The sequence below is a fragment of the Eptatretus burgeri genome, chromosome 2, assembly GCF_056783735.1.
Source record: "Eptatretus burgeri isolate ZD-2024b chromosome 2, Ebu_testis_v1, whole genome shotgun sequence".
Lineage (NCBI taxonomy): Eukaryota > Metazoa > Chordata > Myxini > Myxiniformes > Myxinidae > Eptatretus > Eptatretus burgeri.
Genome location: NC_140962.1, coordinates 111,222,040 through 111,235,740, shown reverse-complemented (window position 1 = coordinate 111,235,740; position 13,701 = coordinate 111,222,040). Strand labels below are relative to the sequence as shown.

General features: G+C 46.4%; 1 long non-coding RNA gene across 1 annotated transcript; it reads left to right on the top strand.

The window, feature by feature from the left end:
- Positions 1-43: 43 nt before the first annotated feature.
- Positions 44-1,670, top strand: LOC147032830 (uncharacterized). The gene is made up of 2 exons (XR_015055367.1): positions 44-291; positions 640-1,670. It is a non-coding gene; the product is annotated as an uncharacterized LOC147032830 (long non-coding RNA).
- The last annotated feature ends 12,031 nt before the right edge of the window (positions 1,671-13,701 follow it).

Below are 13,701 nucleotides of genomic sequence, written 5' to 3'. Positions count from 1 at the left end.
AATGGCAGCAGGACAAGCTGAATTGGAACGTGTGGTGATGCGAGGCCGATTGCTCCAACGAAGAGAGGGGGGAACGGTTTGGTCATTAAATGTGCTCCTCATGGAGATTTTGTTCACGTGTCACCGTGAAAGGAGGAGGCTGCGGGGAGGGGTAAAAGTAGGCCAACTGGTCTGTCGAGTAGGACCGAAGGGAGGTGATCATGTGAGTGGTGGTGCGCAGGTGACCCGAACTGCCGGAGTGGGAGGATGGATGATGCGGCATCGGCGAGATGGGCCAAATGTCCTTTTCTTGTACTTTTTTTTTTTCTTCTTTGATATTGACAGTGATAGTTTCCTCTTAAAGGGAGTACAGCACAATAAAGTCTGCTGTTGTTGCTGCTGCTGCTGTTATTGTAGCTACTGCTGTTGCTGTAGTGTTGCTGTTACTATTACTGCTGGTGTTGCTGTTGCTGCTGCTGCTGCTGCTGTTGTTGCTGTTATTGTTGTTGCTGCTGTTATTGTTGCTGCTGTTGCTGCTTCTGTTGCCGTTTCTGTTGCTATTACTGTTGTTGTTGCCGTTGTTGTTGCCGTTGCTCGAGGATAAGGGAACTGTGGCATGCTTGACATTAACAGGTTTTTTTTTCCCCCCGTTTCAATCAGAATTGAACGACCCGAAGAAAATGAAACGTTGTGTTTGCTGCTAATTTCGATCTTTCCAGTGAAACCAGATCCGAACAAACTTACCAAGTCAAACTTCCAGTTGGTGTAGTACAATACCAAGAAATTGTATAAAACTGCTGGTGGTGGTGCTGCATTGTGTCACTCCCTGGATATTAACTTTCATTAACTTGTACACAAAGTTCCCCGTGCAGTCACTTTTTCAAAGAGACCTGTTACAGGTTGGGGGAAAGGGGGTTGAGTGTTATTGAGTGTGATATGCTTTAAGATTTATATTTTGTCATGAGCTAGGCTCGGTCATTATTATCCATATTCTTTGGGCATATTGACCAGCTTGAATGAAAAAAAATTTGACCACTGGACCTGTAGCTTATGTGGACCCTGGCCAAATGTTGTAACCCAAATTTGGTAGCATTCTGACTCGCACTTTGTGTCCAACGAGCGGTTGCCGAGAGAGACTGAAATGAGATGTGTTTCCTGCATCGTCTGTGAGCGTCAGTTGCGGCTGTATGGACATGTGGCTCGTTTTCCCGACGCTGATCCCGCTCACCAGATTCTCTCAGCGAGGGGGTCTCTTGAGTGGAGGACGTCAATGGGCCGACCACGCGCCTCTTGGTTGCAGCAGGTTGATCGGCATCTCAAGGAGATGGGGATGGGCCAGGCATCTGCCTGGGGGATGGCCAGACGGAGGCCCCTGGAGTACCGGCGGAAAGTGGACATGGTGACGTGCTGCTTCGGCGCATGTTCCCATACCTGACCTGACCTGACGGGACCACTCTCCCGGTGCTGTTCCTCAATGGGCCCACACTGGTCGGAACCTGTTCTTTTCCCCTGATGTACTTAAATAATTCCTTGCTATTATGTTTAATATTCTTATCCATGTCCTTCTCATACTATGTTTTGGCTTGCCGAGTTATTTTCTTAACTTGCCCCTGTTTACTCCGATAGTGATGTAAATCCAACTCCAGTCCTGTTATTTTAAACCTAATAAATGTCTTCTGCTTCTCCTTTAATAGTGTTCCTTATCTCACTGCTCAACCACCTCTTTCTACTTCTAGTTTTACACCTCATTGGAATGTACTGACTCTGCACTCCACACATTTGGTCCATGAAGGTTTCCCATTTCTCTGATTCTGATTGTCCTGTTGTTGGAGTCTCCCAATCGACATCACCCAATTCTCTCCTCATACCCTCAAAGTTTGCCTTCCTGAAATCTAATAGCCTTACCTTACGATCCTGAACTCTAACCCTTAACAGAATCTTTGTACACACAATGTTATGGTCACTTGCTCCTGAATGTTCCTCAACCTCCACATCCTCTACCATATTGGGATCGTTACTTAAAAGGAGGTCGAACACTGCACTCCCCCTCATGGGCTTGTCTCCAAACTGGGTTAAAAAGTAATCCTGGACTAAAACTAGGAAATCCTCAACTGCTCTGCCCTTTCCCTGTTCCTGGACCCAATCTCTCCCTGGCAAATTAAAATCCTTCATAATTAATACTCTTCCCTCACCACATGTCCCACTGAATTATTCATGTACTCCTCCTTCGTCCTCTTCCTTCATTCCCAAAGCCTTATAAAAGCATCCTACCAGTATCTTGCTGTTTTTACAATCTCTAATCTCTACCCTTACGGAATCCTCAACATTTATTCCTTCCTTAATGTCACGTCTTTCTCTTGATGCAATCCTGTCCTTTACCCAGATTGCTGTTACTCCTATTCTCTCCTTCCTATCACACCGATACACCTTGTCGCTTTCTAATCCTCTCCTCCAGTTACTCTCCTCCTTATACCACGTCTCGCTCACTGCAACTATACCGTACGCCTCACTATCTACTTTGGCTTGAAGCTCTCCCACCTTATTATTTAAACTACTGGCATTGGTATGGAATATATTTAACTTTTCCCTTCCTGAAATTCAATTTCCTGCCTGGCCTTACTCATCACAATTACATCATCCGTTCCTTTCTTCATACCTTCCCCACCCTCCGCTGACCTAAAAAAGCCTGAATTCCTTCCTCAATTCCCACTGCAAACCTTGCTGCCCCCTTTCTATTTAACATATGGCCATCATTATGGAAACACTCCCTTTGTCCCCAAAATGATTCCCACCGCTTCTTAAATGTAAAACCTTCCTCCCTACACCATTCTTCCAGCCATTGGTTGACGTCTATTGTTCTACTCATAATTTATATATGGTTATCTAATCTTGGGAGAATCCCAGAAAACACGACCTAATATCCTGCATCTTTTTCAAAACCTCTGAGTAAACTTTCCCTACATCATTCCAACCTACGTTGATGAGTCAACCACAAGCAACTTCTTCCTGCCATGACCCCGATACAATATTGTTTACACTTCCTTCAATGTCCCTAACTCCCGCTCCTTCAAAACTGAACAGAATCCAATGTCTACAATCCTTCCTGCAGAATGAAGAATCTACATATTTAATTGTCTCATCACCCACAAAAACGGTCTCCCAGACCTCATGTCAACCAATTTCTATTACTGCACATACATCACTGCCTGCACCCAGTGCACTTCCACAACTGCCTGCACAAACTGCACCTCCAACACTGCCTGCACTCACTGCACCTCCACCACTGCCTGCACCCACTGCACCTCCAACACTCCCTGTACCCACTGCACTTCCACACCTGTCTGCACTCACTGCACCTCCACCATTGCCTGCATGTGCTGCACATCCACCACTGCCTGCACCTGCTGTACCTCCACCACTGCATGCACCCACTGTACCTCCTCCCCTGCCTGCACCTGCTGCAGCTCCACCCCTGCCTGCACACACTGCTCCTCCACCACTGCTTGCACCAACTGCATCTCCACCACTGCACCTCCACCACTGCCTGCCCCCGCTGCACCTCCACCACTGCCTGCTCCTGCTGCACCTCCACCCACTGCCTTCCCCCGCTGCACACCCACCACTGCCTGCCCCGCTGTACCTCCACCACTGACTGCACCTCCACAACTGCCTGCATCCACTGCACCTTCACCACTGCCTGCATGTGCTGCACCTCCACCACTGCCTGCCCCGCTGTACCTCCACCACTGACTGCACCTCCACAACTGCCTGCATCCACTGCACCTTCACCACTGCCTGCATGTGCTGCACCTCCACCACTGCCTGCATCTGCTGTACCTCCACCACTGCCTGCATCCGCTGCACAGTCAACACCGCCTGCCCCACTGCAGTTCCACCACCACCTGCCCCCGCTGCATCTTCATCGCTGCCTACCCCCGCTGCACATCCACCACTGCTTTCCCCCGCTGCACACCCACCACTGCCTGCCCCGCTGTACCTCCACCACTGACTGCACCTCCACAACTGCCTGCATCCACTGCACCTTCACTACTGCCTGCACACACTGCACATCTACCACTGCCTGCACATTCTGCACATTCACCACTGCCTGCACATGCTGCATCTCCACCACTGCCTGCACCTGCTGAACCTCCACCAATGCCTTCCCCCCGCTGCACCTTCACAACTGCCTGCATCCACTGCACCTTCACCACTGCCTGCACCCACTGCACATTTACCACTGCCTGCACATTGACTTACTGTATTCTAATAATTTCTCGATTTCTTATGCACATTTATAGATAAACACAATGCCCCAATCCAGTTGTCGTTTACGAGAGCGAAGGAACGGCCTGTGGTTGTTTCTGGCTTGTGGTTTGAAAGTTTTTTTGTTTGTTTGTTTTTGGGGGGGTTTGCACGTACGGGCACGCATGTCGGGGCACGCGAGAGCGAAGGAACGGCCTGTGTGGTTGTTGTTTCTGGCTCGAGGTTTGAAAGTTTTTGGGGTTTTTTTGCACTTATGGCCACGCACGTACGGCCACGCACGTACGGGCATGTACTACTATTTTAAACACGAATTGGACCATCTAAAAACGAACCTGTAGTTTAGCAGTGGCAGTAATGTGGGAATTGTTAGTCTCGCCCTGAAGGGGTTCCGAGACTATTGTAACTCTCCTGTCTGCCTGTGTATCGGTCTGTCTGTCTGTCTGTATGTCTGTCTGCATATATGTGTGTATCTCCACGTCTATATACTTTCGCTTTAAATATGTTTTTCTCTGCAACCGTTTATCCGATCGATGTAAAACTGTAAACACACGAGGGACTCCAAATTTAGAACATTTTGTTGATAACTCTGGTGTCACAGATCACATGGTATGGCAGCCATATTGGATTAAAGGAAAAAAGGTGGACATCTTCTTTGAAACTGCTCAACGAAAAAAAATTAAACTCGGTAGATGTCATCAACCCGTCATGGGTTATACTGTTTTGGGTGATAACAATGACGTCATTGGTGAAGTATTCCAGCCATAGTTATCTGAAAAATCAGAAACTTCATATATCTGATCGACAACCTGATGTGAGTGAAGAATAATATTTATGACGCCATTGGTCATGTGCTCAGGTGGCCATGTTTGATTGAAAATGAAAAAAATTTCTTCTTCAGAACCGCTTAACAGATCGATACGAAACTTCATACAAATGATCGACTAACCATGGGGAATATAGTTTTAAATCTTTTTTTCATATTCATCTTCATCGACGCAATTTAGCCTAGATATGCACTGAAGTGGTCATTAAAAATGTCCCAATAATCAATCAATAAAGGATCCAAGCTGTCTAATTTTTCTGAAGGGTGTAAGGGGCTTTCAGGGTATTTTGGGTCTTTGAGGTCATAAAAGTCAAAAGGATCTTCAGAGTCATAAAGGGTCTTCAGGGTCATACAGGTCTTGAGGTCTAAAGGGTCTTTTCAGTCTCTGGGGTCTTCAGGGTCTTGTGGATCTCAAGGGTCAGAGGTTAAAAAGGGTCTCCAGGGTTTTCAAGGTCTTAAAGGGTCGTATAAGTCGTTGGGGGTCTTAAAGGTCATAAATGGTCTTAGAGGTCTTATAGGTCTTTGGGGTCTGAAAAGCCTTGAGAGTCTAAAGTGGTCTTAGAGGTCTTAAAGGTCTGAAGAGTTTTAAATGGTGTTTAGGGGAGGGGGGTCTTAAAAATACCTGGTGTTGGTTTAATGGTTTGGGTGGTGAGCTTGGGTTCCTTGGGTCCTGAGTTCAAATACCACCTACTGTTGAATTAATACCAGGTGTGGTTGACTCAGCCTGTCGTCCTTCTGAGGTCGACAAAATGAGTCCCAACTTGCTGGTATCCTGTGTCGGAGTGGCGACCTGTCCAGGATTGTACCCAATAGCCGAGGAGACTGCTTAGGCAGCACAGAGTATGGTCCCAATTGTTGGACGGTCTTAAAAGGTCTTCGGGATCTTTGGGATTTTCAGGGTCTTTGGGGACTAACGGGTCTTCAGGGTGTTAAGGGTCTTTGGGGCCTTAAGTGGTCGTAGGTGTCTTCATGGTCTTTAAAGGCTAAGGTGGTGGATGAAAATACCCTGAGGATAATCCCCAGGTCGGACTTGGTGCTTGTACCAAATGTGATGGTTGTCGGCCCAGTTGTCTTGGCAAAAAACACGAGCATACAGACAGGTGACAAATTATATTTATTAGATGTATATGCATACTAGTGGGGTGTGCTTACACATTGTGTAAGCATACGAATTGTACTTCCCCATTGTCTCGGGGTCGCTCACCTGCACATACACCAGTGCCTGCACCCAGTGCACTTCCACAACTGCCTGTGCCCACTGCACCTCCACCACTGCCTGCACCTACTGCACATCCACCACTGCCTGCACCCACTGCACATCCACCACTGCCTGCACCCACTGCACCTCCACCACTGCCTGCACCCACTGTACCTCCACCACTCCCTGCACCCACTGCACTTCCACACCTGCCTGCACTCACTGCACCTCCACCATTGCCTGCATGTGCTGCACATCCACCACTGCCTGCACCTGCTTACCTCCACTACTGCCTGAAACCACTGAACCTCCACCCCTGCCTGCACACACTGCACCTCCATCACTGCCTGCATCCGCTGCACAGTCAACACCGCATGCCCCCGCTGCAGCTCCACCACCGCCTGCTCCCACTGCACTTTCATCACTGCCTGCACCCACTGTACCTCCTCCCCTGCCTGCACATGCTGCACCTCCACCCCTGCCTGCACACACTGCTCCTCCACCACTGCTTGCACCAACTGCATCTCCACCACTGCACCTCCACCACTGCCTGCCCCTGCTGCACCTCCACCACTGCCTTCCCCCGCTGCACACCCACCACTGCCTGCCCTGCTGTACCTCCACCACTGACTGCACCTCCACAACTGCCTGCTTCCACTGCACCTTCACCACTGCCTGCACCCACTGCACATTTACCACTGCCTGCACATTCTGCACATCCACCACTGCCTGCACCTGCTGCATCTCCACCACTGCCTGCACCTGCTGAACCTCCACCAATGCCTTCCCCTGTTGCACCTCCACCACTGCCTACAAATGCTGCACCTCTACTACTGACTGCACCAACTGCACCTCCACAACTGCCAGAACCCACTGCACCTCCACAACTGCCAGAACCCACTGCACATTCACCACTGCCTGCACCTGCTGCATCTCCACCACTGCCTGCAAATGCTGCACCTCCACCACTGCCAGAACCCACTGCACCTCCGCAACTGCCAGAATCCACTGCACTTTCACCACTGCCTGCACATTCTGCACACCCACAACTGCCTACCACCGCTGCACATCCACCACTGCCTGCCCCCACTGCACAGTCATCACTTCCAATGTCCTCAGCAACCTCACTCCACAACCATAAGCAACTATTATCTCCAAATTTCTCACATTCTGCAACTTTCTGCAAGTTATCTTTGCATTCTTTCAACGTAGTAATAACCATCCTCAAGTGACCTATTTCCTCACAATTCCTGCAACAGTAAGAACCCTACTACTTCCCCGATTGTTGTCGTGGCCCACGTTAAGCAACTATCGCATTTTATGAACTCTTCTTCCTTTCTCCTTTGGTCTCTATTTATACCTTTTTTTTTATCCCCATACTCCCAAGGCCCCAACTGACTTAACGCCAAACTTAACACGAGGCCTCCCCATGCGTCTCTCAATAAACTAACACAAATACCTGCTAAAACTGTTATGAACACAGTTACAGCTTTATAAGTACAGTTCCACAGTCCCTGAAACAAATCACGATAACAAAATATGCAAAACAACACACAAAAAACACTTGTTTTTATTCTGGTCGAGCTTACCATCTTGTGAACTACAGGAAGTGATGTACTCACAGTTGTTGTTATTGGTAATTTATTGGTTCACGAAAAAGTAAGTGACCACTATATTCGTTATTGGTGTCTGTCTGTCTGTCCCGAGCATAGCTCCGTGGGTTTTGATCCGATCCTGATGAAATTTTGGTGGGAGGTTTATATCATGATCTAGTTGTGTTTTCCTGAAAATGGGCATGGTGCGCCCATTATGGGCGGAGCCACGCCCAAAAAACATGTGTTTTTAAGGGGTAGCAGATTTCAATTTGCATCTTCTCCGAGGTGGTTTGGCGAATCTGGCAGGGGTTTCGGTATTTGGTTAGCCCAATGGCACCTGCATAGCCCCACGGAGCTCGATTTTTCATTTTCGTCCCAAGGTCAAGGTCACAAGGTCACAAACTTAGAAAATTGCGAATTTTGACATAAAAATCAGACGATTTTTTATGCATAATCTTGAGGTCATTCCCCACCTAAAGTCTTGAAACCATTTTGCTCTATCTCGAACACCTTGACCGTGGCGCCCCCTTCAAGTTTGTTTTTACGCTGATTTCATCAAAGTATGGATAATCCGAGGAGTGTGAAATGCCATATAGCCTATATGACGTTATATTGTTCCTGGAATGTTCCAGAGGAAGTTTTGCACCAAAGGTCATAATCCTTGACCTTTGACCTTTTAAAGTTCACAAAGGTCAAATTTTCAAAGTTGTGGGAATCGAACTGGGTTTTCGACCTTCTTCGACGAACTAACTCCATTAAGCTATAGCACGTATCCTGTTTCCTTATTTTAATGTCCACAACATTGTTTTGGGACCTTTAAAGGTTATGCAAAGGTCAAATTTTGAAAGTTGTTGAACGAAACCGGGTTTTCGACATTTTGCAGCTAATAACCTGTCACCCGTACCACATCATGTTGATCATTTTTATAATTTGGTCAAACATTATCACATTGTCTCATCCTTGACTTCTGAAACAATCTACATCGTCAAATACCGCTCGTGAACCATCGTCGTCTTCAGACTTGTTTATATTATATTTGCTGGAGGGTGAAGGAGTAGTAGATACACCTTGCTTTAATTTTTTGAAGGCAGAGGGAAAAAGGACTAAGGTGACAGTCCAGAAGCAACAACTAGAACAAGGAAGCGAGAACGATGCAGAAGGTGGATGGCACGTACACCCGACTATCACAGGTAGGCATGACTGAGCTCGAGAGATGAAACAAACAATTGAACACAACAGGACATGATTCGGGACAGAAAAGTTGACGAAAAAAAAAAAAAGAATAACAAAACAGCAACATTATGTAAATGGTCCGGGAAACTTAGCTTCAGAAGAACGCCATCTCCTCACATTCTTCTACTTGCTGCAAATTCTCTATGCGTTCTTTCAACGTTGTAATAACCATCCTCAAGTGAGCTATTTCTTCACACTTCCTGCAACAGTAAAAACCCTGTGCTTCCCTCCATTATGAGGGGGTTAATCATCGTTTCTCCTCGGAAGAACCAGAACTGGCTGGAGCCACTGATCACAATTAACTTTGCGGTGCAGTGGGAACGTCAATCAGATAACCACGAGTTTCAGTGTCCACCGTCTAATTTTCCGTTTAACTAGAGGTAATGTGGCCTCCTGACCAGGTAATGTGGCCTCCTGACCAGGTAATGTGGCCTCCTGACCAGGTAATGTGGCCTCCTGACCAGGTAATGTGGCCTCCTGACCAGGGAATGCGGCCTCCTGACCAGGTAATGTGGCCTCCTGACCAGGGAATGCGGTCTCCTGACCAGGGAATGTGGCCTCCTGACCAGGGAATGCGGCCTTCTGACCAGGTAATGTGGCCTCCTGACCAGGGAATGAGGCCTCCTGACCAGGTAATGTGGCCTCCTGACCAGGTAATGTGGCCTCCTGACCAGGGAATGCGGCCTCCTGACCAGGTAATGTGGCCTCCTGACCAGGGAATGCGGTCTCCTGACCAGGGAATGTGGCCTCCTGACCAGGGAATGCGGCCTTCTGACCAGGTAATGTGGCCTCCTGACCAGGGAATGAGGCCTCCTGACCAGGTAATGTGGCCTCCTGACCAGGTAATGTGGCCTCCTGACCAGGGAATGCGGCCTCCTGACCAGGTAATGTGGCCTCCTGACCAGGGAATGTGGACTCCTGACCAGGTAATGTGGCCTCCTGACCAGGTAATGTGGCCTCCTGACTAGGGAATGTGGCCTCCTGACCAGGGAATGCGGCCTTCTGACCAGGTAATGTGGCCTCTTGACCAGGTAATGTGGCCTCCTGACCAGGTAATGTGGCCTCCTGACCAGGGAATGCGGTCTCAGAGATGCACCAATGTGATCTTGATTAGATCTTAAGTCGGGTGGCCGAACGTTTACCGCTGGTGCACACCGACTATGACAGATTAATTAGTTTGGGAATTATAATCTCCCAGTCAACCTAGGGTTGGACAATGCTGGATAAATGGAAGGAAATGACAATCACTGTCACCAACTGCCATTGCTGCTGTCTCCAACCATCAGCAGGATCTCTCACCAACTGCTAACAAGGCAGTCCTGCTGTCCTTTTATCGGCGACCAGTGTGGGTGGAGCCTCAAGCATCCCTTCAGCCAAACCCAGCTTGTCTATTGGCATATTGCTGCACGCAACCTTGAACTGTCCATTCTCGTGGTCATTCTCTCCTGACCATCGAACGAGATGCAACGCCCAATTAACACGGGCCAGGCTTAGGACGCCATGTTCAGGGCCCTGGACGAATGCCAGAAAGTAGCCATTTGCCGCAACAACCAAGGGAAAACATGAAGCGCTCACAAAACGTCAACGGGCAATTATCACCTCTTTGTTCAGCCTGATACAAAGAAGAGCCAGTTTGCCTCCATCAAGCTGCTGAACGGGGTGTCAAATGTCAATGGAAAAAGGAGAGACCCGAGACCACAGCCATGTTTGACCGTCAGAAAGACCTGTCCAGGAAAAGCTTGCGGTGTGATTAACGATTCAAATGTCCCGTAAGTCCAATGTGAAAATGATAACCAAAATAAAATGTGTAAATAAATCGTCTATTTCCAAGCCAATGTGTCTTGATGGAGAGGGAATAGAATGAGTCTCCATTTGGCTAACGGCGTGCATGAACAGTGAATATCGCTCATGCAGAAATGAAAACTGACATAAAATTATACGTCATGAATGTGTCGCAAAGAGGAAAAGGTTATCCCATAAGAAAGGAAGGGAACCTGTTCTTTACCCTTCTCAAACGCATCAAAGAATCAGAATCCCACCAGACAAGGAGATTGGTCTCTTCTGAACATGCATTTATGGAAATAACTGTCTGAGGACCTGGATGCTGTGTGCATTATTCGGATCTGATTCTGAAATCCACAACAATATGTTTAAATCTAAGGGTTAAATGCTTACACCTGACCTTGGTGCCTGTAACTTATCAAAATTTTTTTTGATCAAAATCAAAAAAAATCAAAATCAAAAAAAAATATCAAAAATCAAAAAAAATGCATTTTAGCATAGGGAGAAATTGTTCCGTACGTCACACACAAATTTTCAGAATAGCAGTTGTATAACAATAACAAATCATTGATTTTTTTTTTGCATGATGGTTTGTAATACTTGATTGTTGTTTATTGGATTGATGTATCAGGAATATAAATTTCTTGCTGATTATAAATTCAGAGAGGGTTTGATGGTCGACTTTTTGTTTAACAATCCATTTCTCTCTGGTCTTGTACATCACAGATCATCCTTGCTATCATTCACGGACCAGTGTTTGTGTGTTTGTGTGTGCGTTTGTTTGTCACGCTACTCCGACAGTTCTGGGCCATTTGCATCCAGACTTGCTATAAAGGATCAGCATGACCCCAATTGGTGTATCGGGGCATTGTTTTTTTTTAATCTTTGCTGGTGTTATTGGGGGGTGCGGGGAGAGGCGCAAATTATCGATTCAAATGTGTATCGTGTAGCGCCGCCTTCAGGTGGGAAAGGGTATTACAAGACTCCACCATTTCCGGTACAGTATTCCTGTGCCCACGTTTTCCAGTGCAGTGAGGTGTTTTGAATTACAAGCAGTGGGTATGTTTTTGCTTCATGTATGTAACCTGGGTTATTTTTTTGCATGTACAGAGCTGTCAGTTGCCTATACACCACCCAAATAAAGGTATGCATCAGAAGAATATATTACATGATTTAAAGGCTTTGAATAGTCCCTTAGGTCACATGTCAAATAGCTTAGACCTGCCCAAAACTATCTTCTTCTTCTTGTATATGGCAAATAGCGGCTCACGGGTCCAAGTCCAAATTAGACAGCCACGTGAGAGTACTGTCTATATTCTGGTGGATTTCCTTGAATCCATCATTGAATTTTCGAAGTTCACAGTCGTTCACAATCTGATGAATTGTTTGATTGAAGTGTCCCCAATCACATGCTTGACTGTTCTTGAATTTCCACTTATGGAGGTGGTGTGATGTCCTCACATAGAAAGTACAGATCTGGTTTCGTGTGGCCCACTGTTTTTGGGGAAGGTTGAAACCCGAAGGCTCATCTTTGGGCCTTCACAGACTAGTTCTCAGTTGGCGATGTTGGTGTCTGCCCACAGACGATGCCACTTTATTAATGTGGAAACTTGGATTGCTCAATGTCTTTGGAGAAACCCAAAATGGTTTGTGAGATCGAAGATGTGTTTGGAACGTTCTGTCTGTCCCTGTGAATGGGCAGCTCAGGATTGGCTTCAATATAGTCATACTATCGAAGCATTGAAAAACTAGGAAGTGCAGATGCATGATTATACAGCACTTCAATCGCTTATTTAGGCCATATCTTCAATTCTCCTGAAGGTTAAGGATTATACAGCACTTCAATCGCTTATATAGGCCATATCTTCAATTCTCCTGAAGCTTAAGTGATTATTATGTCCCTCCACTTCTACTTCAACCCCCCCCCCTTCCCAATACTTAATATACAACACAGTGTGTTTGTGTATTTGACTGTCCCCCTTCATAAGGACGATTTGAGTGGGGTTTTAAAGGCCAACCTTTTGACACGACTGTGTGTTCACCACAGTCTATTTTTGAGGATTAAAAACAGCTCAAAAAACACGTTTCATAAAAGAGTAATTACGTCTCTTCTATTGGAAATGTAGATGGTGACATGTAAACTGAGCCTCAAGGGTGGTGTACAGAAACGTTTTTTTTTTTTTTTTTAAATAACAATAAATACAAGGTGTAGGGAGGTGAAATTCGCTGCACATGATGTGCAACATGCGCAGAGTAAAATAAGTGTTCATTTACGTCCGTAGGATGTCTTATAAATAAAGATTATCGAAGCATACCTGACACTAGGCCGAGGCTTCATACTTTGGCATGCTCACGAGGCTGTTCCATTGAAACGAAACGTCCCAGAAGATAAAAGACAATCGGATCACATTTGTACATGTAGTGTTTTTAAAATAACGCTTCTTGCTACGAAACATCATATCTTTCCATTTAATAAAATAACTCCAACCTGTCATTTTTGACAGACTTTTATATGAGTAGAAAATAATGTCCATGTTTCTCACTTATTCAGGAACTTTACAATGAGGCATCAACTACCTTTCTATGTTTATCAGCTTCAGAGCCAACTTTGGAAATGACCCACTCATATGCAACTTCTCTTTTATAATGAAGTGAGAGAGAAAATAGGAATTCTAGATTCGTCTTGTATACATACCCGGTGCTGTCCCAATCCTGTTGGCATTTTGAAGAATTATTTTTGTGGGGACCTAAAACGAAGGAATGGCCAGGGTCGGGGATCATTCAATATTACCTTTCACGGAGCTGCAAAAGCTTTGGCACTCTTG